At 39.5% G+C, this 23,229-nt stretch overlaps 1 protein-coding gene across 1 annotated transcript in view; it reads right to left on the minus strand.

Moving 5' to 3' along the window:
* The window catches only part of LOC126418683 (uncharacterized), a 412,934-nt gene that overhangs the window by 378,648 nt on the left and 11,057 nt on the right, over positions 1–23,229 (minus strand). Inside the window, exons 2-3 of the mRNA XM_050085576.1 lie at positions 18,119–18,249; positions 6,220–6,477 (exon numbers count right to left, since the gene is read on the minus strand). The gene's annotated coding sequence lies outside the window, so the exon portion shown is untranslated. The remainder of the gene's footprint in view (positions 1–6,219; positions 6,478–18,118; positions 18,250–23,229) is intronic.

The following is a 23,229-nucleotide window of genomic DNA, read 5'->3' on the forward strand; positions in this document are numbered from 1 at the left end:
ATGACAGTGATCAATGGAAATAATTCCAGAAAAAATGCAGAAAAGAAGTACATACAATTTTTATAAAGTATCAGCTGTTAAGATATCATTCTGTGGAATAATGAGAGTTATGTAGGACATGTATACACGATAAGTGTTAACATTAATGAAACTATTTTTTTAGTCCTACTTATGAAACAACATTTAAAAACTACTTTTTTTCACCAGTTACCAGGTTTTAAACAGAATTTCATCCTTGGAATAAAAAGAGTTGTCACTAGAAACGATTTTGGATTAGATTTAAAACTATGTCTATCAGACATTTTATATTATAAGGTAAATGATCAAAAAATTTTGTTGCTGCATATTGAACTCCTTTCTGAGCTACTGACAGCTTTAATAATTGGTAATAAAGGTAATTTTTTCCTCTAGTGTTAGGGTGAGGACACCACTATACTTCTCAAATTACAATGGATTATTTATTACAAATTCCATTACTAAGTATATGTATAGTGAAGGTGCAATTAAAATTCCTCACCTCTTGAAGCAGTACCTACATGGTGATCAAGGGTGAACATAATGCATCCTTACTGCTCACTTTTGTGCAATCAATACTTTCTTTTTAAGTGATAAGTTACTCCAGGAAAGTATTCCATAAGACATTACTGAGATAAATATGCAAAATATGTCAGGTGGTTGATTTGTTTGTTTCCAAGACTAGTAATCATAAGAAGAGCAAAGAAAGTTGTACGAAATGGTTTGAGAGTCAGTTATACGCATATTCCACTTTCAGTTTTCATCAATATGCACACCTAAAAATCTGGATCACTCTACCCTTTTTACTTACTCTTGTTCATGTGTTATATCAATTGTTGGTATGACTATTTGTTGCACAGTATTGTAGGCAGTGTGTCCACTCAAAATTTGGGAAAGTCCATTTTCAGAGAACCACTTAATAATTATTTGAAAAATATCATCATCACTCTCATCAGTCACTTTCTCTCTAATGAGACTTTTTATAACACATCATCTCCAAAAGTACCAATTTTGCTCGTTGAATGTTAAGTGGGAGGTCATTCAATTACACAAGGAATAGGAGTGGACCCAACACTGAACCCTTTGGGACTCCCTTTGTGATCCCCCCACTGCAGTCACTAAAATTTTCTACCATCCCAACATTGTTTGGATTATTCAACAAAACTTTTTGCAATTTGTTTGATAAGTATAATTCAAACCATTTATGTATAAAGTCATAAGCCCATAAAACTTGAGTTTTTCTAAGAGGGTAACATGATCTACACAGTCAAAAACCTTGGAAAGGCCACAAAAAATACCAACAGGCAATATTTTATTATTTAAGGTGAGTGATTGTATAAGTAGCATTCTCTATCAAGTAAACCTTCTGGGAACCAAACTGTGATGGCTAAATGTACTGCTCCTACTTAAATGAGCGGCTAATCTTGAGTACATTACTTTTTCGAATATTCTGGAAAAGATGTCAGTAAGGGAAATGGATGATAATACTTAAGTCTTTTGTCACCTTCTTAAGAGATTGATTAACAACTGCATAATTTAATCTGTATGGAAAAATTACCTGTCCCAATGATGCATTACATATATCACCAAAGACATTGCTTATTAAGTCAGAACAACTTTTCAGAGCTCTGTTTGAAATTCTATCAGCACCATATGAGCTTTTGTTTTTCAGAATTTTTAGAATTCTATTAATTACTGTGAAGATGTTAATGCCACTTCTAAGTTGCTTACAGTTTTGTGGAATGATATTTTTAATATATTGTGTTGTTTCTTCAACTGAACCATTTAATCCAATTCTTGTTGCTGTGTTTAAGAAAGTGACCGTTAAAAGTACTCACAACTTGTGAATTTATTAGTCACAACACTGTCATTTAGTTTAATTACTACTTACATATGATTTGATGATCAGCAGCTGTATGAAATATCATTCCAAATTATTCAATGAATGAATTTCATGACAGCTGCAATGGGTATAGGTGTATTATCCAACTGTGACATGTAACAATTTGCGATGGACCTGGACTCAAACCTGGATTTCCCACTTATCATGAGTGGGCACCTTAACCATTTTGGCTATCCATGCACACTCCCTGGCTCGTTTCAATCCTGCATATGTCACTTTCCACTTCCTTATGTCATGGTCTTATTTACTTATACTCATATGTCGCAATTGGGTATTACAGCTAAACCCATTGCAGCTGATGTCACGAAATTCGCATTGAGCAAGTAATTTAGCAAAAATATTTCATACAGCTGCTGTTTGTCAAAAAAAATCTTAAGTATCATATGCTGAGACAGGGCATACAACTGTAAAACTGGCCTCAATTCCATGTGGTAGTGTCACTGTGTCTGAGCAGGAACCAAGTAATGTTGCGAGCTTAAAGGCAGCTGTACGTAAGACTACAATCTAAGGATGTGGAGACTGACATTTGGAGGTTTGGATCGGGCCAGGGAGCGTCAACAGATAGCTGACATGGTTAAGGCAACCACTTGCAATAAGCAGAAAATCCGAGTTTGAACCCAATCCAGCACAAATTTTCATACATCACAATTGGGTAATATAGCTATAAGCCCTGCAGCTGAAACAAAATTCACATTCAGAGAATAATTTGGAACAACAGTTTAATTGTTATGGACTCTTTACATCGACTGGCTGTCCTGTCCTCCAACTGACAATATCTCATACAGTTTTGATCTTATTGTTTGCATTATTAATTTCTGTCAACACATGCATACTTCTTGACATTTTAATGACTTTCCTTAAAATATTACAGCATTTTCTGGAGTGTGGAACTAATGTTCAATATTGACTTATTCTGGTCATTATATAAATTTCTTTCATCCTGTTACATGTGATTTTAATTCCCTAGTTACCCATTGCTTACTAATTTTTTATGAAAACTACTTTCAAAAAACTGACACAAATTTACTAAGAAATAAATTGAATTTGACATGGGCATCACTTTCTATATATACCTAATCTGATACCACCTCTTTTAAGTTACTCTTAAAGCAATGTATCCTGGTATAATCAATAAGCCTCACTGTTTGTATGAACCTGCCTCAAAGCTGTAAGATGCTATAATGTTTATTTCCATTAATCATGCATCATGATCTAATAGTCCATTAACAACTGGGTACAAATCACCTGTTTCAGTCTCAGCACTGTCTACAAAAAATCTTACCAATCATCTTCCTACCATCTTGCTGCACAAGTTGGAAAATTAACTACAGTAATTAGATTGAAACACCCAAGTTGTGATTCCAGTTCATTTTTCCTGTTCCTACCTCTTAAGAAACCTACATTGAAACCTCCACAAACTACTAACTGTTTCTTCTTGTCTCACAGGTAGCCCAATAATGCACAAAGATTTCTCATGCAATAATGCACTAAGATTCCTCATAAATAGTTGAAAGTTTGCTGGATGTGATCTGTACACTTCTGCATTTACAACAGAAGTATTCTGCAGTAACAACTCAAAAGCCCATGCTTCTAGGTTCTGATCTACCTGAGAACAATTTGTTTCAATATTGTTGACTTTGTATCCAAATTTTATGTATGTTGCAACAATCCCTTTTTCAGTGATAACTCTACACAAAAAGGATGGCACGAATGACATAGCACTTATCCCAGCTGCACAGTTACCTGACTTTTATAGTTTCATAATAGGAAAAATGCCCTTCACGCACATATGTTGATCGAAATATTGTAGCACTTTTGTGACATCATTATGCAGATGTGTAAACACTAAATGAGGAAAACAAGACAGATGTCCTGGACAGCTTTAATGTAAAAGAATTTGCATTTTGAACAGGAATTACACTGCATATCAATTAGTAACCTCTGTACCTGCACAGGGGCACTGGGAGCTTTTACTGAAACAGCAAATGGTCCCAAAAACGGCTCAAAATGTTTAGAAAACTGCCCTTGTAAATCTTCCAAGGCCACAATGAATTCTTCAAACCTCACATTTTCTTTGTCAAGATTTGTCATTTTCACACATGATTTTCTTTTCAAATGTATCCTCATCCAAGCAGAAATAAGTTGTTTCTCACTCTGCAATGTCTTACTGTGGGCAGCGGGTAGTCAAGTACTCTTCAAATGTGAGGTCTGCACTCTATTCCAAATGTTCTAATATTTGTTCCTGCTCTCCTTTTACCTTCATAAATTCAACAGTAATGGGTTTAAATTGAAAAATTGTTCCAGTCATGCCACTTGACTTAACCAACATCCTTTGAAGTGATGTATAAAGTTTCAACACTTATCATTCACTTGCATTCAAAACTATTGGAACTGACAGGGGGATAATGAGTGTGACATCAGAAAATTTACTGTTTGTACCACCAATTTCATCATGTGCTCCATGCCTGCAAATTTAGCACAAAGTGCTTCTTGATGTACAGCACAATGAATCCAATTTGTCAATCATTATAACTTTCTGCTCTTTCATCACCCTTTAAATTCTTTCTGTGTGGTATTGTAATGTTGTTCAACAGCAAATCTGCAGTCCCCATTGATTATGTGGCAGTGTATCACAAAAGAGATACCGAGAATTCTTATCTTTCTCTTCTGTTCCTTTTGAAGGCTTGTGGAAATAGGCCACTAGACTGCATGTTTTGTGTAAACAGCCACTGGACCAGTTAGCTTCTTTTGCGCCACAAGCAAATAGCGAAGGGTAAACAGTGCTGCCACCACAATTCTGCCAAACTGAAGAGAGTCGTGCTGCCGAAAAAATGCCACACCGCAATGCTAAATGAAACGTTGTATTGTACTGAGTACTTCTGAGAAGTACCGAGCACAGCTGGGACAGCCCAGGCTTCTGCCCACACATCGTGCTCACATGAAGTTTGGCATGCCATGGCCGACACTGTTCTAGACATGCATGAAGCTCAACTATCTTGGTTTTCAGCTCCCTACTATTCAGACGAAACAAATTAATTTTACTTTTCTCAATTTTCTTATACATATTATAGTTCTGTTCTGTTCAAATGTCTTTCAAGAGTGTGTTTATAACCTGACTCTAACCAAAAAAATGTAACCTTCTGACTCACATCACAAAAGGGATTTTGCCTTGTGCACTTCTGGTTGCCATTACAATTCCTGCAAGGTGCTTGGCTAATCCGTCCTTCCATTTCCTATTCAGGTGCAGGTGCTGTTCCTATTTGCTTCATGTCACCTTTAATACTACACCCTTAATTTTCTAGCCACGCTGTTTCCTGCTCCTCCTATTTTTAGTATCTGATCTTCATCAACATCTCTCCACAAAGCCCCTATGTTCCCTGTCACCTGGCTAAGCTTGGCACTAGTTTTAGGATGCTTGGGACCTGGTATTCCACATTTAGCTTTTGCTGTAGCATTTGGCCTACACCTCCCATGACTGCTACCACACAGGAGGACTCTTTCCCTACCTACTTGAATTTTCTACTGACCTAGGTTTAAAATTGCTCCTTCAGATCTGCTGCACTTAAATTTGCTCAAAAACTGGTTGAGCCTCTTTTTCCATTTCAAATAACAAGTCAGATTGATTGAAATGTGAATTCTTACATTTTCTCCTTTGGCATATTGCTTGTCACCTTCTCCCAGTACCCATTTTCTCTTTCTCTCTTCAATCTATGTAATTCAAAAAATGCCATTTCTAATTCTGCATGAAGGGCACAAATCTTTTTTCCCTGTTCCATAAGTCTCTTTTCTCAACTGTACAGACTACTACTCCATGGGAGATACTGATACTGTACTGGCTTCCCTGTTACAATCACCCCAGTGAAACATCAACCCGCAGTCCTATCATGTTTCTTCCATATTAATCAACCTTTGACGGCATCCACATTTATCATACATGATGCTACTTTTAGAGTAAACCAAAACAATTTATCTTCCAATGAGTTGCACAGCCAACTTTATCTGGCAAGTGAGCATAAAACACAACACTGTAAACATCACACAAACATTCACTGTATGTACGTTTAGGTAGCATTAGACACAAAATGAATGAAACATAAAAAGCTTAATATTTTTAACAACAATAAACAGACAGACATTATCTGGAAAATATGGAAAGCACTGCAATGTATTATTAAAAAAAAAACAGCAGCTGTTTCCTTTCCTAGAATCTAAGTAAACTGCATACTCACTAATAAATTCTGGAGTCACAGCAGCCTCAAGACTAATGACACACAACATATGACATAGCCATTACCACTAACCTCTCCACATGGGACTGTGAGATGGCAGTGATGCATCCCTGGTGTTGACAACTATGACTTCCTTCAAATTCAGGTATGACATGTCCAGAATCCGTATTCACAACAGAAACAAATTACAATTCGTACACGAACATAAGTTCTGCAAACAGAGCAGAATTCACCTCAGTGAACTCTGGATCATGTGCCATCATCCTTACTGGTGTGGTCAGGATCACAGAAACAACCAGCTTCATACTGCTCAACCATCTGGATCGTAATCTGTCAACAAATTACAAGTATGCCTCCATTGTATATAGCAAAGTTTTGCTTATGTGTGTTGCCAAATAGTGAAAGAATTTTACTGTATGTAATGTATTTCCTAATTTCAAAAGTTGTTGGAAAAAAAAGGTCACACTATATGTCACGATACAGAGCATATTGACTTATAATCAGTGAGAAAGTTTGAAGTAATATTTACAGAATGACTATGTATGCAGTACCAACTGTTTGCCATTATACTACATCTGCATAATAATTTCAAACTCTTGTATCAGAATACAAAAGTTCTAGAGCTACAATTCACTATTTACTAGAAAATGGGTAACAAACAATGATCAGCAAGCCAAGTTTCAAAATCTCGACTCAAAATACTTGATTCCTTCAGTAAAGAAAAGAAACTTTTTATTCACAAAGACTTTCAATGGAAAAAGTGAAACACTCACAACTATGCATTGGTGGAACTTCTGCACTCATAGCACCTGAAATTCAACTCTCAGGAGGCAATAACCAAACATACCTCAGAGAAATGTACAATTCAAGCACTCCAAGACAGACAGACAGCACGGTGGCTGTTAGCAATACCAGAATCAACAAAGGTTACAAGACAGTGTAGGATTTTAAACTGATATTCATTTGTTGTATACATGGAATAACCCTGGAGATAATAAAAGGTATCAGATAGATTATATAATGGTAAGACAGAGATTTAGGAATCAGGTGTTAAATTGTAAGACATTTCCAGGGGCAGATGTGGACTCCGACCACAAAATATTGGTTATGAACTGTAGATTAAAATTGAAGAAACTGCAAAAAGCTGGGAATTTAAGGAGATGGGACCTTGATAAACTGACTAAACCAGAGGTTGTAGAGAGTTTCAGGGAGAGCATAAGGGAACAATTGACAGGAATGGGGGAAAGAAATACAGTAGAAGAAGAATGGGTAGCTCTGAGGGATGAAGTAGTGAAGGCAGCAGAGGATCAAGTAGGCAAAAAGACGAGGGCTAGTAGAACTCCTTGGGTAACAGAAGAAATATTGGAGTTAATTGATGAAAGGAGAAAACATAAAAATGCAGTAAATGAAGCAGGCAAAAAGGAATACAAACGTCTCAAAAATGAGATCGACAGGAAGTGCAAAATGGCTAAGCAGGGATGGCTAGAGGACAAATGTAAGGATGTAGAGGCTTATCTCACTAGGGGTAAGATAGATAGTGCCTACAGGAAAATTAAAGAGACCCTTGCAGAAAAGAGAACCACTTGTATGAATATCAAGAGCTCAGATGGAAACCCAGTTCTAAGCAAAGAAGGGAAAGCAGAAAGGTGGAAGGAGTATATAGAGGGTCTATACAAGGGCGATGTACTTGAGGACAATATTATGGAAATGGAAGAGGATGTAGATGAAGATGAAATGGGAGATACGATACTGCGTGAGGAGTTTGACAGAGCACTGAAAGACCTGAGTCGAAACAAGGACCCGGGAGTAGACAACATTCCATTAGAACTACTGACGGCCTTGGGAGAGTCAGTCCTGACAAAACTCTACCATCTGGTGAGCAAGAGGTATGAGACAGGCGAAATATCCTCAGACTTCAAGAAGAATGTAATAATTCCAATCCCAAAGAAAGCAGGTGTTGATAGATGTGAAAATTACCGAACTATCAGTTTAATAAGTCACAGCTGCAAAATACTAATGCGAATTCTTTACAGACGAATGGAAAAACTGGTAGAAGCCGATCTCGGGGAAGATCAGTTTGGATTCCGTAGAAATGTTGGAACGTGTGAGGCAATACTGACCTTACGACTTATCCTAGAAGAAAGATTAAGGAAAGGCAAACCTACATTTCTAGCATTTGTAGACTTAGAGAAAGCTTTTGACAATGTTGACTGGAATACTCTCTTTCAAATTCTAAAGGTGGCAGGGGTAAAACACAGGGAGCGAAAGGCTATTTACAATTTGTACAGAAACCAAATGGCAGTTATAAGAGTCGAGGGACATGAAAGGGAAGCAGTGGTTGGGAAGGGAGTGAGACAGGGTTGTAGCCTCTCCCTGATGTTATTCAATCTGTATATTGAGCAAGCAGTAAAGGAAACAAAAGAGAAATTCGGAGTAGGTATTAATATCCATGGAGAAGAAATAAAAACTTTGAGGTTCGCCGATGACATTGTAATTCTATCAGAGACAGCAAAGGACTTGGAAGAGCAGTTGAACGGAATGGACAGTGTCTTGAAAGGAGGATATAAGATGAACATCAACAAAAGCAAAACGAGGATAATGGAATGTGGTCGAATTAAGTTGGGTGATGCTGATGGAATTAGATTAGGAAATGAGACACTTAAAGTAGTAAAGGAGTTTTGCTATTTGGGGAACAAAATAACTGATGATGGTCGAAGTAGAGAAGATATAAAATGTAGACTGGCAATGGCAAGGAAAGCGTTTCTGAAGAAGAGAAATTTGTTAACATCGAGTATAGATTTAAGTGTCAGGAAGTCGTTTCTGAAAGTATTTGTGTGGAGTGTAGCCATGTATGGAAGGGGAACATGGACGATAAATAGTTTGGACAAGAAGAGAATAGAAGCTTTCGAAATGTGGTGCTACAGAAGAATGCTGAAGATTAGATGGGTAGATCACATAACTAATGATGAAGTATTGAACAGAATTGTGGAGAAGAGGAGTATGTGGCACAACTTGATAAAAAGAAGGGACCGGTTAGTAGGACATGTTCTGAGGCATCAAGGGATCACAAATTTAGCATTGGAGGGCAGCGTGGAGGGTAAAAATCGTAGAGGGAGACCAAGAGATGAATACACTAAGCAGATTCAGGAGGTGGGTTGCAGTAAGTACTGGGAGATGAAGAAGCTTGCACAGGATAGGGTAGCATGGAGAGCTGCATCAAACCAGTCTCAGGACTGAAGACCACAACAACAACAATTCATTTGTTTCAGGTTGCTACCAACATAGCCCAACATACAATGCAGTGTGTACAGGCACTGTCATCATTGTTCTGTGTTGTTTTTGCTGTGCTGAGTTTTGCTTCATGTATTGTTCACTCCAGGTGCCATGTCTGCTTTCATACATCAAAGATTACTCAATGCTTTCTGCTAAAGCAATCAGTGCAAACTGACTGTGACAGAAAGGCATTAATGCCAATCATGAACCTTTGATTTTTATCGACTGAACTATCCTCGATCAGCAACCGCGCCAAGTGCCTTTTCAGAGTGCATGAATAATATATAACCACATGCATTCTTCCACAGCTTGCATGTATGATCCACTGAAATCAGCATACAGAGGACAATTATAAAACCAAAGCTAAGTTTCTTATAATTTTAATATTGTTCAATGAATTACAGTCATTTCTAACAACACTAAATGAGCTCAACAGCACAATAATAATTTATTTTCACTTGCTGTTTTTGAGATTATTATCCAACTCCAAAATACATTCAAATGGATGTACAATATTGCAAGAACTCATCACATCTGACAATTAACTAACAAATGGGAAGAAAATTTATTAAATGCTTCTACGTAACTGAATTTCATTTCATGATAACAAAGGCAACAGAAGCAGCAGACGACTTTTGTCGCAAGACCCGCAGCAGTATAACTTCTTTTTATAACTTACTGTATCCATCTGTGCGGAACTGATTGAGGTCAGTGAAGTATTATAAATTTATAAAATAACTGTTACAGCTTCATTCACCGAAGTAGTAAATATTAATTCAGAAGTGAAACATACTTTTTTAAAATAATTGACTTCACCTCGACAATGCTATCCACATTCATCAGATACAAAAGGACGAGACAAGTGTGGTATCATTTTAATCTTCTGTATACTTTCTAAACTCATGCTCAAATTTCCTTTACAATATGTGCATGGATTCTTTGCCTTTTGGCCCAATGAAATTATTTTCCAGTCAGGTGCTCCTGGAGCATTAGCATTATCAGGCAACAAAAGTTCTGATTCTTCTCATTTTGAGTAGCTGCACACATCCTCTGTGTGTCTCAGTATTCACAAGCTCATCTGGATTCTGGTCTATAGGAGTATCATACGTGATTCCCGAAAGAATATAACCAGGATTCTTTTCACAGACTGTTGTATTTTGAATTCTATCAACAGGTTCTCAATACACAGCCAGTGCACTTATTGTACAGGCTAATCACATTTCATATCCTATAACAACAGTCATCCTCAACACTAGGTGTGGCAAGCACCAACCAGGAGTAAGTGAAACTAAAGTAGTAATTCACTAAGAGAGAAGGAAATCGGCGACTTCCGGTCAATAGTACTGAACTAAAGGAGTAAACTTCTCCAGAAGTAAATTTTTCATTTACTTCTGAAGTAAATTTATTTACTCCATTACTGCTGGAGAGCACCACTGAAGAGTACATTACTATGTTAGTAACTTAAGGAGGAAATTTACTCCTAGGCCAAAATTTACTCCTAGGCAGTAGTAGGAGTATAGTACGAGAGTAAGGTGCGATCTTTGAGTTCTGTGAGTTAAGTGTCGAATTCTATGGATTACCTGGACTACGAAGAATATATGGAGATGGAGGAGAGTGAACATCCCAAAAATGAGGGTTGTAATGGAGAGAAGAGACCCATTTGTGATGTCAGGAACAGTAATTTCAAAGAGCGGTTTGGGTTTCGTAAGGAATCTTTTGAGTTGCTGCTTGGTATGCTGGAGCCGTTAGTGCAGCATAATCCTGATAGGAACCGTGCGTGCTTTGTCTCCTAGGCTGCAACTTCTTTGTGGACTGCCAATCTTTCGCACAGGTATTTATCAAATTGTAGCAGGAGATCTCATTAATATCCATCGTACTACTGCTGGAAAAGCTTTCCACAGTGTGATGAACGCTTTAATTGCCTTAAAGCCACTGTATGCATCCATGCCACAGAGCCAAGAAAATATATCAAAGAACAAAAGGGAATTCTATCAAACTGGTGGAATCCCAAATGTCATAGGGGCCATAGATTGTGTACATATTACCCATACTTTGTCCTTCTGGAGCACAAGCAGAACTATAAAGAAATTGTAAGAATTTCTTTTCTATTAATACAAAAATCATTTGTGATGCCAATATGAAGAATTTGATTGTGGTAAGCCGTTAGCCAGGTTCTACGCAATATGCATGCATTGGGGACAATAGTAGAGTTGCTCCAAAATTTGAAAGTGGATAATATGACGGGTTGCTTGTTGGAGATAGTGGATGTGCTGTCTCCAAACATCTTATGATGCCTGTGTTCTGAGCCCACACAGGAGCCAAACGGCACTACAATAGAGCCTATATTGCTACCAGATGTGTAGTAGAGGGAGCATTCAGTGTTTGGAAGAAACATTTCCAAATTCTCACTACAACAATGCAATTTAAACCAAACAAGTGTGGGAATAAATGATAATTAATTGCAACCCTCACCTGCTATTTCGAGAATAGTTACTATCTTCATATATAGTTAAATGGCTACTCGGCCATTGACCTTCGTCTGTGCGAGTGCACACAGGTTGCCCAAACTCTTATGGGAATTGTCAACTTAAGTGGCCGCAAGTAACGAATGCATGGGCAAAGTATCTATTAGAAACATTATGTATGTAGATTGTGGACATTTGGGAATGTGGACCTCACGGGAAGCGTGCACGGGGTAAGTCCCTGCAGTCACGCTATTCGTCTGTGTCCTCAGTGACTCAGATGGATAGAGCGTCTGCCATGTAAGCAGGAGATCCCGGGTTCGAGTCCCAGTCGGTGCACATATTTTCAGCTGTCCCCATCAAGGTATGTCAACAACACCTGTCGGCAGCTGAGGGTTTCAATTAACTATCATTTATTCTAGAGAAGCTGCACGGTCATCGATGGTATCTGTTCTTTCGAGAACAGTTACTATCTTCATATAAAGAGTGGTAATGTTATTGTGGCTGCTGCAGTTCTTCACAACTTTGGAATAAAAGTTAGAGATGTGTTTCATCCTGATGCTGTGGCGGTGAATGACATCGAACAATATGTACTTCAGCCAGAAGCAGATGCTGCAGTTATATAGTTTATAGTTATGTTCTTTCTTTCTCATTTTTTGGCTAGGGGTTAAAATTCTCATTTTATTTCTTAATTGAGTATACAAAGTCATACAATGTTTCAATTATTTCCCTAAAAAAGACTCCTTTTGTAATGTCCCAAATTCAGATAAATATTAGAATGTGGAATTAACAAAAATTTGCATTGAATCTGAAATGATAAACAAATATTATGTCGTACAAGAAATAAGAAAATATTAACAATTTGAAAAAATATCACGGCAATAAAAAATGTTTTATACATATGAATATTTTCTTATTCATTCACAGAAACCCAAATTTCTCAACCACATTGAATGAAGAACTGGAACGTGAAGTTTGCTCCATTATGTTCTTGAACTTATTCATAACTTCAATTTTAAAATTTTAAGGATATGCTCTTCTTCCATGATTTATCTTTGTCTTTCTATTAATAACATTTTTGCATTGTATTCCTCTCACATTAAAAGCATTTTTAAGAAATGAAGCTAGTTGGCTTTCTTTCAACAACTCTTGGTTCTTCACTACAACCGCACATTCTTTCCTCCTTTTGCTGGGCACATCTTCTGATAAGCTCCCATAAGAGAGTGCAGGCTGTGGTTCATGACTGTGGGATAAAGTTCCACCTCCAGCAGTTTCATTGCTGCCTTCAGAGTAGTTATCATCATCGAAGTTGCTTGAAAGTATCACATTATCTTCAGATGTGTCATTGTTGTTAACTCCAGCTATCGCCTCGAAAACTTGTGGGATCATATCAACAACCATTTGGCTTATATCGTCGATCTTTGTCTCACCTACTCCACTGCCAGTTTGAAACTGTTCTAGATTACATTTAGCTTTGATTTTCTTTGCTTTCGCTTTCATGTCCTTCCAAACTACTTTAAGCTGCTCTTGTGATCTTTGTGTAAGAGCTTCTGGATTGTAATCAACGTGTATTTTTTCCGAAGCATCCTCTTTTCTTTTTAGCATATGACATCGTGCTTTTTAGATTCAACAGTAGTTATGTACTTTTTCATTATTTCAGCAGTCTGCTATTTTTCATTTTCTGGTATGTTTTTTGAATGTTTCTTGGCTACCTCCATGTTGCTGCTAACTCGTATCTCAAACGGGCGCTTAAATTAATACGCCAACCAACAATGGTGGGGTTAATAATAGATTCATCCATTAACAGCAGGTTTCGTTTTCATAATACACAGATCTTATCATTAATTAGTACAATAGCAATCAGATTTTCCCCTGTTGATAATTCAATTTAAAAATCCTTTCTAGCTTCGAAAATTAAAGCAATGAACATAAATCACCCAAAAGGTAATGCAATAATGTCTGCCAACAATCAATATTCTACAAGAGAGAATGTAATGCACATGCCAGCAGTGTGCAGAAATGGCTTACTTCTTTAGTAAAAAGGCATTACTGCTTTAGTTACAACTAAAGCAGTAAATAGAAACTGAGCTCTCCAACAGTTACTAAAAGAGTATTTACTAAAGAAGTAATTTACTAAAGTAGTCCAGACTAAAGAAATAGGAGTTGCTACTAGAGTAATTTATAGTAGTTTGGTGCTCGTCACCCCAGGAGTTAAATGTCATAAGGGTTACATCCAATTAGCCTAATAACCTCAAAAGTGTGTATTCAAAACTAATACCATTTGTTCTCATCATTTTTTCTTGTCACTCCCTCCATATCATGAGTAAAGGGGCTATAGGTGTCCTAACTTGAACAGTGTGTTGCTCCTTCCCCACCTATACGACAATGTTTTGGTTTTCAGTCTAAAGACTTGTTTGATACAGCTCTCCAAAATAGTTAACCAGTGTAAGTCTCTTCATCTGTGAGTAACTACTGCAAGCTTTATTCACTTCTACTTGTTCATTGTATCAGGCTTAATCCCCCCCACTGTTCTTAGTTCTTACCACATACATTCCTATTCCAATATGTCTTGGTGTGTATCCAATCAACCTATCTTGTTATTTAGTCAACTTGGGCCATAAATTTCTTTTCTTCCTAATTTGGTTCAGTACCTTTTAATTAGTTACCCAAGACCATCCAGAATTCTCCAGCAGAACCATATTTCCAAAGCAATTCTCCTCTTCCCTCATGTAGGATCACACACCAAAAAAATATTTTCTAAAAGTCTTCCCAATATATAAAAAGCAGAGTGTATGCATTTGTCTGTGATCTCCTTACAAATCGCTGGATAGATTTAAAACAAACTTGACACAGAAACAGCAGGCCTTACAAGTATCAACACTGTAGGGTTTATTATCTCCTAGCTCCAATAAGAGTGAGGATACCAGCAAAAATATGTTTCTTCCAGCCCCTGGTGTACAGGGTGCCCTGCATGACAGGCACGTTGTGTGAGAATAGTATCGGCATGCCAAATCAACCTGCTTTACAGGGTTGCCTACATGTCAGCGACAAGAAATGGTTCTCCGTATGTTTGAGTAGTATCGGCCTGATTTATGCACAAGCTTTGCATGGCAGCCTGCACATCAAGGGCAAATAAATTGTTTTCAAATCTCTGATGTGTGGCCTGCCAGCATGACAGGCATGTTGTGGGCAGTAGCATCGACTTTATATATACTCCTGGAAATTGAAATAAGAACACCGTGAATTCATTGTCCCAGGAAGGGGAAACTTTATTGACACATTCCTGGGGTCAGATACATCACATGATCACACTGACAGAACCACAGGCACATAGACACAGGCAACAGAGCATGCACAATGTCGGCACTAGTACAGTGTATATCCACCTTTCGCAGCAATGCAGGCTGCTATTCTCCCATGGAGACGATCGTAGAGATGCTGGATGTAGTCCTGTGGAACGGCTTGCCATGCCATTTCCACCTGGCGCCTCAGTTGGACCAGCGTTCGTGCTGGACGTGCAGACCGCGTGAGACGACGCTTCATCCAGTCCCAAACATGCTCAATGGGGGACAGATCCGGAGATCTTGCTGGCCAGGGTAGTTGACTTACACCTTCTAGAGCACGTTGGGTGGCACGGGATACATGCGGACGTGCATTGTCCTGTTGGAACAGCAAGTTCCCTTGCCAGTCTAGGAATGGTAGAACGATGGGTTCGATGACGGTTTGGATGTACCGTGCACTATTCAGTGTCCTCTCGACGATCACCAGTGGTGTACGGCCAGTGTAGGAGATCGGTCCCCACACCATGATGCCGGGTGTTGGCCCTGTGTGCCTCGGTCGTATGGTCGTATGCAGTCCTGATTGTGGCGCTCACCTGCACGGCGCCAAACACGCATACGACCATCATTGGCACCAAGGCAGAAGCGACTCTCATCGCTGAAGACGACACGTCTCCATTCGTGCCTCCATTCACGCCTGTCGCGACACCACTGGAGGCGGGCTGCACGATGTTGGGGCGTGAGCGGAAGACGGCCTGACGGTGTGCGGGACCGTAGCCCAGCTTCATGGAGGCGGTTGCGAATGGTCCTCGCCGATACCCCAGGAGCAACAGTGTCCCTAATTTGCTGGGAAGTGGCAGTGCGGTCCCCTACGGCACTGCGTAGGATCCTACGGTCTTGGCGTGCATCAGTGCGTCGCTGCGATCCGGTCCCAGATCGACGGGCACGTGCACCTTCCGCCGACCACTGGCGACAACATCGATGTACTGTGGAGACCTCACGCCCCACGTGTTGAGCAATTCGGCGGTACGGCCACCCGGCCTCCCGCATGCCCACTATACGCCCTCGCTCAAAGTCCGTCAACTGCACATACGGTTCGCGTCCACGCTGTCGCGGCATGCTACCAGTGTTAAAGACTGCGATGGAGCTCCGTATGCCACGGCAAACTGGCTGACACTGACGGCGGCGGTGCACAAATGCTGCGCAGCTAGCGCCATTCGACGGCCAACACCGCGGTTCCTGGTGTGTCCGCTGTGCCGTGCGTGTGATCATTGCTTGTACAGCCCTCTCGCAGTGTCCGGAGCAAGTATGGTGGGTCTGACACACCGGTGTCAATGTGTTCTTTTTTCCATTTCCAGGAGTGTGTGTGTGTATATATATATATATATATATATATATATATATATATATATATATATATGGCAAGGGCTACAGGTGCTGCTGATGAGGATAGCTGAGGACAGTTTAAGATGGACAGAGGAAGGGATGGACAGAGCGAGGGGGAGGAGGAAAGACAAAGAGAGAGGAAGAGATGGAAAGAGAGAAGAGGAGGAGGATATGGTTAGAGGGAGAGAGGAGGAAGATATGGTCAGAGAGAGGGGGAAGAAGTCATGGTCAAAGAGACAGGGTGGAGAAAATGGACAAAGAGAAGTGGAGGAGGAGATGAACGGGCAGAGATAGAGGGGGAGGAGACCAATACAGGTGTGAGGATGAGGTAGACACAGAGTGTGGGAGCAGGAAGCATGTTCAATATATGTGTCAAACACATACCCGGGCCAAGCCACAAGGAAAAGGCTAGTAATCACTATACTGAGTTATGGTTCTGTCTGTAGTGACAAGGATATAAAAAACAAACTTTCTTAGCTTCTGTACCTGTGATACGATGATGTAGTTATGTTCGCAAAATGTGCATTGTTGATTGCCATCTAATCCAGCTTTGGACTTCAACCTTTATGTTTCAGGGGAAACTACAAGTGTGCCCCACTGTCTGTACAGCACTCTATCATTTCTAATATAATATAAATGGATAGATAAGTAATCTATTCACCAAGTGGTGGCAGGGGAAAACACACACACACACACACACACACACACACACAAGGATTTAACTTTTACAAGCTTTGGGAGCCAGTGGCTCCTTCTTCTGGCAGATGAACTGAAGAGGAAGGAAGAGGGGTGGAGGAAAAGGACTGGAGAGGTTTAGCGAAAGGGCCAGAACCCCAAACCCAGGTCAGGGGAGACTTACTGGATGGGATAAGAAGGAAATATATCATTTCTGGTACAGGAGGATATTATTAAGGATTTACTATCTGATTGTGTCACTTACTCCTAGAAGAAGAAGAAGAAGAAGAAGAAGAAGAAGAAAAAGAAGAAGAGAAAAAGCTAACATGTCTCATCATTTAAATGTATCTAGATATTACTAATCATCCATCTTCACTGTTTGTTCCCATACAGGAATTACCATTATCATCATCAAATCACCACATGATCCACAGACGAAGTCATCCTGAAACTTGGCCTATTTTCGATATAGTTGTAAAATATATTGATCCATGTTCTAATTCCCACTCTGACTAAACTTTCTCTAAATAGAAATTTAGTTAAGTAAGTCTGGTCAGGGCGACAAATCATATAAGAATACAATGTTTTAGGTGTTGAATCCTGCCATTGGCTAGTCATTGTTGCAGTTCATAGTGACATAAAGTGCTGTTGCTTCTCTATTCTTTATTGGCATTTAGCTAACAAAGCATTTTTGTTAGGATTGAAAGTAACACACACACACACACACACACACACACACACACACACACACACACAGTAATTTAGGCCTATTAACCAAACAGCAAAAGCACTTAGATTTATTAAAAAAAGCTATGAAGTCTACATGATATTGCTCTCTCATGTACACATTAGCAGTTGTCTGCCTTTCTTGAAGTGAACTAGGGCAAGAATACTCACCACTGTGGTGCTTCAATCAGAAGGGCCTACTGCCAGACACCAATAGCAGAGGAGTTAGCAAAAGCATCTGAAGTAATGGGAATATGCCCATTCAGCTTTAATGTTTATTTGTTGGAGTGGTGTGCTCCTTCCTGCAAACAGTGAGACACAAAACTGCAGCTCAGATCACTGAATACAAAACAAGACTGGAGGCACCAGCAAGCATAGGAAATCCAACCATGAACTTTCCTGGGATTACTAGAATTAAGTGCCACAAGTGCGCACACCCATTTCTGGCATCTGCCTTTGGCCGAAATCATCATCAATTGACAGAAGGACACGAAGGGCACAGAAATTGGAAATCCTATCATCACTGCTGGAGAATTCTCTCAAACAGAAACAAAAAGATAAAAAGTAGAAGGAAAACATAAGGGAAGAGAGGAAAAAGACAACTTTATCATCTAGATCTGAATAACATTCTGCAAAAAGAATATTGTTCCTAGCTCCTCATAAAACGGGTTCAGCAAAAAGCATTTCCTCAGGGTGTGACTGTTATTTTAATGATGACAGTGTGATAAATGTACATAATGGTGGCACGAGGACTATACAGATTAGAAAGGTGCAGGATGTTACAACGTGTCACTTGTTATATAGCTATAACTTTTATTAACTGCAGCAGAACTGCAACATCAATATAAAATGATATTTGACTTCTACCCACTTGTTCAATATTTATAACGAACAGTATAATGCCAACAGTCATGTGGACTCATTCATGTACAGTAAAAGTATATTACTGAAGCATGTTTGCGTACAGTTGCTCTAAGCCCTGCCAAAATCTAGTTGTAACTAACTGTATTAATGTGAAAATTATTGCTAGTGGCAGGCATTCTTGACCCTTGATTAACTGACTAAAACACTGCTGGATCCAAAAAACCAGCCACAGTTAAATATCTGATCCATGTCTGCAAAACATAGCTTGTTTTGTAGCCAGAGGTGAGTCTTGCATAACAATTACTGCCACAGCCATTACTTAAGTGCTGCTCTCTTGTGGCTAAATAATTTCAGTGGTCTTCCGCCTTTGTGCAGCGACCGGAAAGAATTAAAATATACAGATATTGAACAAGTACCAACTGTTTTCAGTTCTGTCATAGTGCAATGATCAGAACCACAAGAAAATTTTATTTGGTATTTTCTCAGCATGGAATTACTTCTGCTTTGATGATTTTTTTTTTCCACAATGGTTATTTTTTACATATTATAAATTAACTCTGTTTTCGAGTTTGCTAAGAACTATAACTAACATCAAAACATGTTGAGAAACCAGTAATTTTTACCACAGTTTTTTGTGCTGTCTTCACAGAAATCTAGTTTCGTGTATTTGTTTCAATTCATAAATGGAATTAGCAAACTTTTTAGCTCAACAGAATAAAAGATAATCAGCAGGTTTTATTTAAAGCTATTTATTCACTGCCTTGTAATATATTGCAGCAGTCAAAATGCAGCCCCACTGTGAATGTTTTCTCGAACAAGGGAGGAGTTGGCTGACATTTGTAAGCATCTGGGCATCACCCTATCTACTATCAAATGATTGGCAGCTGCTACGAATCAGTGTGCTGGAAGAGCTCCCGAGAGCCACGTACCTGTCATACATGTACCAGAGGTGTCTCAGATACTATTGTCTCCTGTGGGTTCAGTCTTCTTTACAGAAAATACAGAATCTGTAACTACCGTCCATTTGACTGCGAGTAGTGTGTCAATGGTAGATCTAGGCATCCCGTACAGGGTGGACGGGAACCAGGGAGGACTCAGAGCGTTAAACTGATTTCCCCCTAATCAACAACTCTAAGGTGCTGTCTTTCACTGAAACCGAGCCTGAGCCAGTGAGACTCACTTCACTTGTTTTGAGGAAACCTGTTTGTCCGGTATCAGGAGTGGGCAAACACTAAAGGGTGGAGGTCTATTAATCGTCTGCACTTCAAACGTACTGTGAATAATGGTATCCCTAAGGGAAATGGCAGCAAGGGAAAGGAAAGGACACCAGATCCACTCAGTGTGTATGCCTGAGGGCCTCATTAAACTCCAGCAGTCATTGAGGGAACAGGGCACAACCCACTGTAGATTGTGGCATGTGTTGGAACAAGTGACGGCTCCATGGTCATTCTTGAGTCATTCCAGTGACTGGCAGAGGAGGCTGAAATACCAGCCTTGGCATGGAGTTTCAACGAAGCTCACAATTTGCAGCATTGTCCCCAGAACTGGTTTTGGCTCTTTGGTTCTGAGTCGATTGAAAGGACTGAACCTGAGACTTCAAAGGTTCTGTGACAAGTTAGGCTGTGACTTCCTGGACTTGCGCGATATGGTTGAGAACTGTAGGGTCCCCCTTAAAAGGTCAGGTGAGCACAACACATCAGAGGCTGCTACTCAGGTAGCTGACTGTGTGTGGGTTGCATGAAAGGGTTTTTAGGTTAGGCAACTCTCCATCCAATTCATATAATGATAGCTGTAGGAAACCCACAAGTATCAGTGTGATATCGAAACAAATGCCTCACACAGGAGAGTGTTCCATCCTAATTGTAAACTGCCTGAGGCATTCACAAAAAAGTGCCAGAGTTTGAAGCGCTTATGAGAAGCAGGCAAGTTCACATAATACTAGGCACAGAAAGCTGGTTGAAACCTGAAATTGATAGCAGTGAGATTTTTGGGAAAATTTTAAGTATATATCAAAAGGACAGGCAAATGGAAAATGAATGCAGTGTATTTGTCCCAACAGACGAGAAACTCAAGTCCACTGAAATAGAAATTGAAGCAGCATGTGAGATTGTTTGAGCAAGACTCAGTATCAGGGGGTGGGCATAAAATGATAACTGGGGTCTTTCTATCACCCACCAGACTCATCTCCTGAGGTCACTGAAAACTTTAGAGAAATCCTCAGTTCACTTGCACGTAAATTCCCTAATCATACAGTAATCATCCAACAATTTTCTTGGGAAAATTACTGTTTTCTTAGTAGTGACCGTGGTAAAACATCCTGCAAAACTTTATTAATTGCCTTCTCTGATAACTACCTACAAGGGTGGTTTGAAAAGTTCTTGGAACGGAATAGAAAAAAAGTACTTGCATCACTGAAACTTTTTTTTATTTTTCAATGTAGAATAATGCACTTGGTCCAACAATGTTCCAGTGCCTTGATCCTATCTCGAAAGTGAATTTCCTCCATGCCTGCAAAATAGTTGTCAACTCCGGCTATTAATTCTTCATTTGAGTGAATCTTCGTCCACCAAGAAAAATTTTCAGTTTTGGAAAGAGACGGAAGTCTGGCGGAGCAGAATAAGGCAGGTGTGGCAACAATTAATACCTTAGTTCATGTAATTTTGCCTTTGCAACGACACTTGTGCGGACAGGTATTGTCTTTATGGAAGGTAACTTTCCTCCTAGCTAAACCAGGCCTTTTTTCATGTATCTTTTGTTGTAATTTGTCCAGGAGGTTAGCACAGTATTCTCCAGTAATTGTTTGCCCAGTGGGAGATAATCTACTAACAGAATCCCCTACATATACCAAAACACTGATGCCAAGACCTTTCCTGCCAAAGGAATTGTCTTTGCTTTCTTTGGTGGCGGAGAAACATCATGTCTCCACTGCTTTGTCCGTTGTTTTGTCTTTGGGGTATAGCAGTGCACCCAAGTTCCATCTGTGGTCACAAACTGGCACAAAAAAATCTTGTTCGCTTCTCCTAAAACGGGCCGAACATTGTTCCGAATGTCCTTTCTCACGTGTTTTTGATGCAGCGTCAAGAGCCGCGGCACCCATGTTGCAGATAATTTTTTCATTTCTGATTCTTCAGTTAAAATGTGATATACCCTTTCAGATGACATCTGGCAAGCTTGAGGAATTTCACACACTTTCAATCAGCTATCCTCCATGACCAATTTGTGCACTTTTGTAATGATTTCTGGAGTAGTGACACATCCTGGCCGACTACTGCACAAATAATTATCTAAGCTCTCTCAACCAAATTTAAATTCATTTTTCCATTTGGTAACAGTTGAATATGAAGGAGCAGAGTCCCCCAGTGTATTCTGGAAATTGACATGAATATCCTTTGCTTTCATATGTTTCTTTATGAAGTACTTAATCACTGCTCGAATCTCAATTTTTTTCCATCATCGCAAATAACTACTCGGGAACAACAACAGTGCCACGTCACTGCCACAACTCTCTTCCAAGAGCACTAACATGGCATGCATTTACAAGCAACAGTCCAATGAATATCACTCGAACAACTCGTTGCACTAGCACTGACCTCTCACGGTAATTCTGACAACTTTTCAAACACCCTCGTAGAACATATAGTTAGGAACCCCACTCATGATGGAAATATGCTGGATCTAATAGCAACAAATAGACTTGACCTATTTGATGATGTGCACATCGAAACTGGTATCAGTGACCATGATGCAGTTATGGCAACAATGATTACCACAGTGCAAAGGGCGACTAAAACAAGCAGAAAGATATATATGTTCAGTAACGTAGATAAAAAAATCTGGTAGTGTCATACCCCAGTGAGGAACTTGATACTATCAGCATGGGGCAGGAGCATGTAGAGGAACTCTGGCTCAAGTTTAAAAGAACAGCTGACCATGCACTGGATAGATATGTACCCAGTAGAGCAGTTCACAACGGAAGGGAACCTTCACTGTACACAGTCGCCGTAAAAAAAAAAAAAAAAAAAAAAAAAAACTTCTAAAGACACAGAGATTACTGCAAACTAGGTGTAAGACAAAGCACAGGGCTGTAGACACAGAAATGCTGAATGAATCCTCAAAGTCAACCGGCATGGATTTCGAAAACATCGATCATGTGAAACCCAACTTGCATTTTTCCCACATGACATGCTGAAAGCTTTGGATCAACCTGCAGATGCAGTATTTCTTAATTTTCAAAAAGCATTTGACTCAGTACCATACCTACGCTTATTGTCAAAAGTACGACCATATGGGGTATCTAGCAAAATTTGTGACTGGATTGAAAACGTTTTGGTAGAGATAACACAGCATGTTATCCTGGATGAAGAATCAACATCAGATGTATAAGTAACTTCAAGTGTATGCCAGGGAAGTGTGTTGGG

Source organism: Schistocerca serialis, chromosome 9 (genome assembly GCF_023864345.2).
Source record: "Schistocerca serialis cubense isolate TAMUIC-IGC-003099 chromosome 9, iqSchSeri2.2, whole genome shotgun sequence".
NCBI classification, from domain to species: Eukaryota; Metazoa; Arthropoda; class Insecta; order Orthoptera; family Acrididae; genus Schistocerca; species Schistocerca serialis.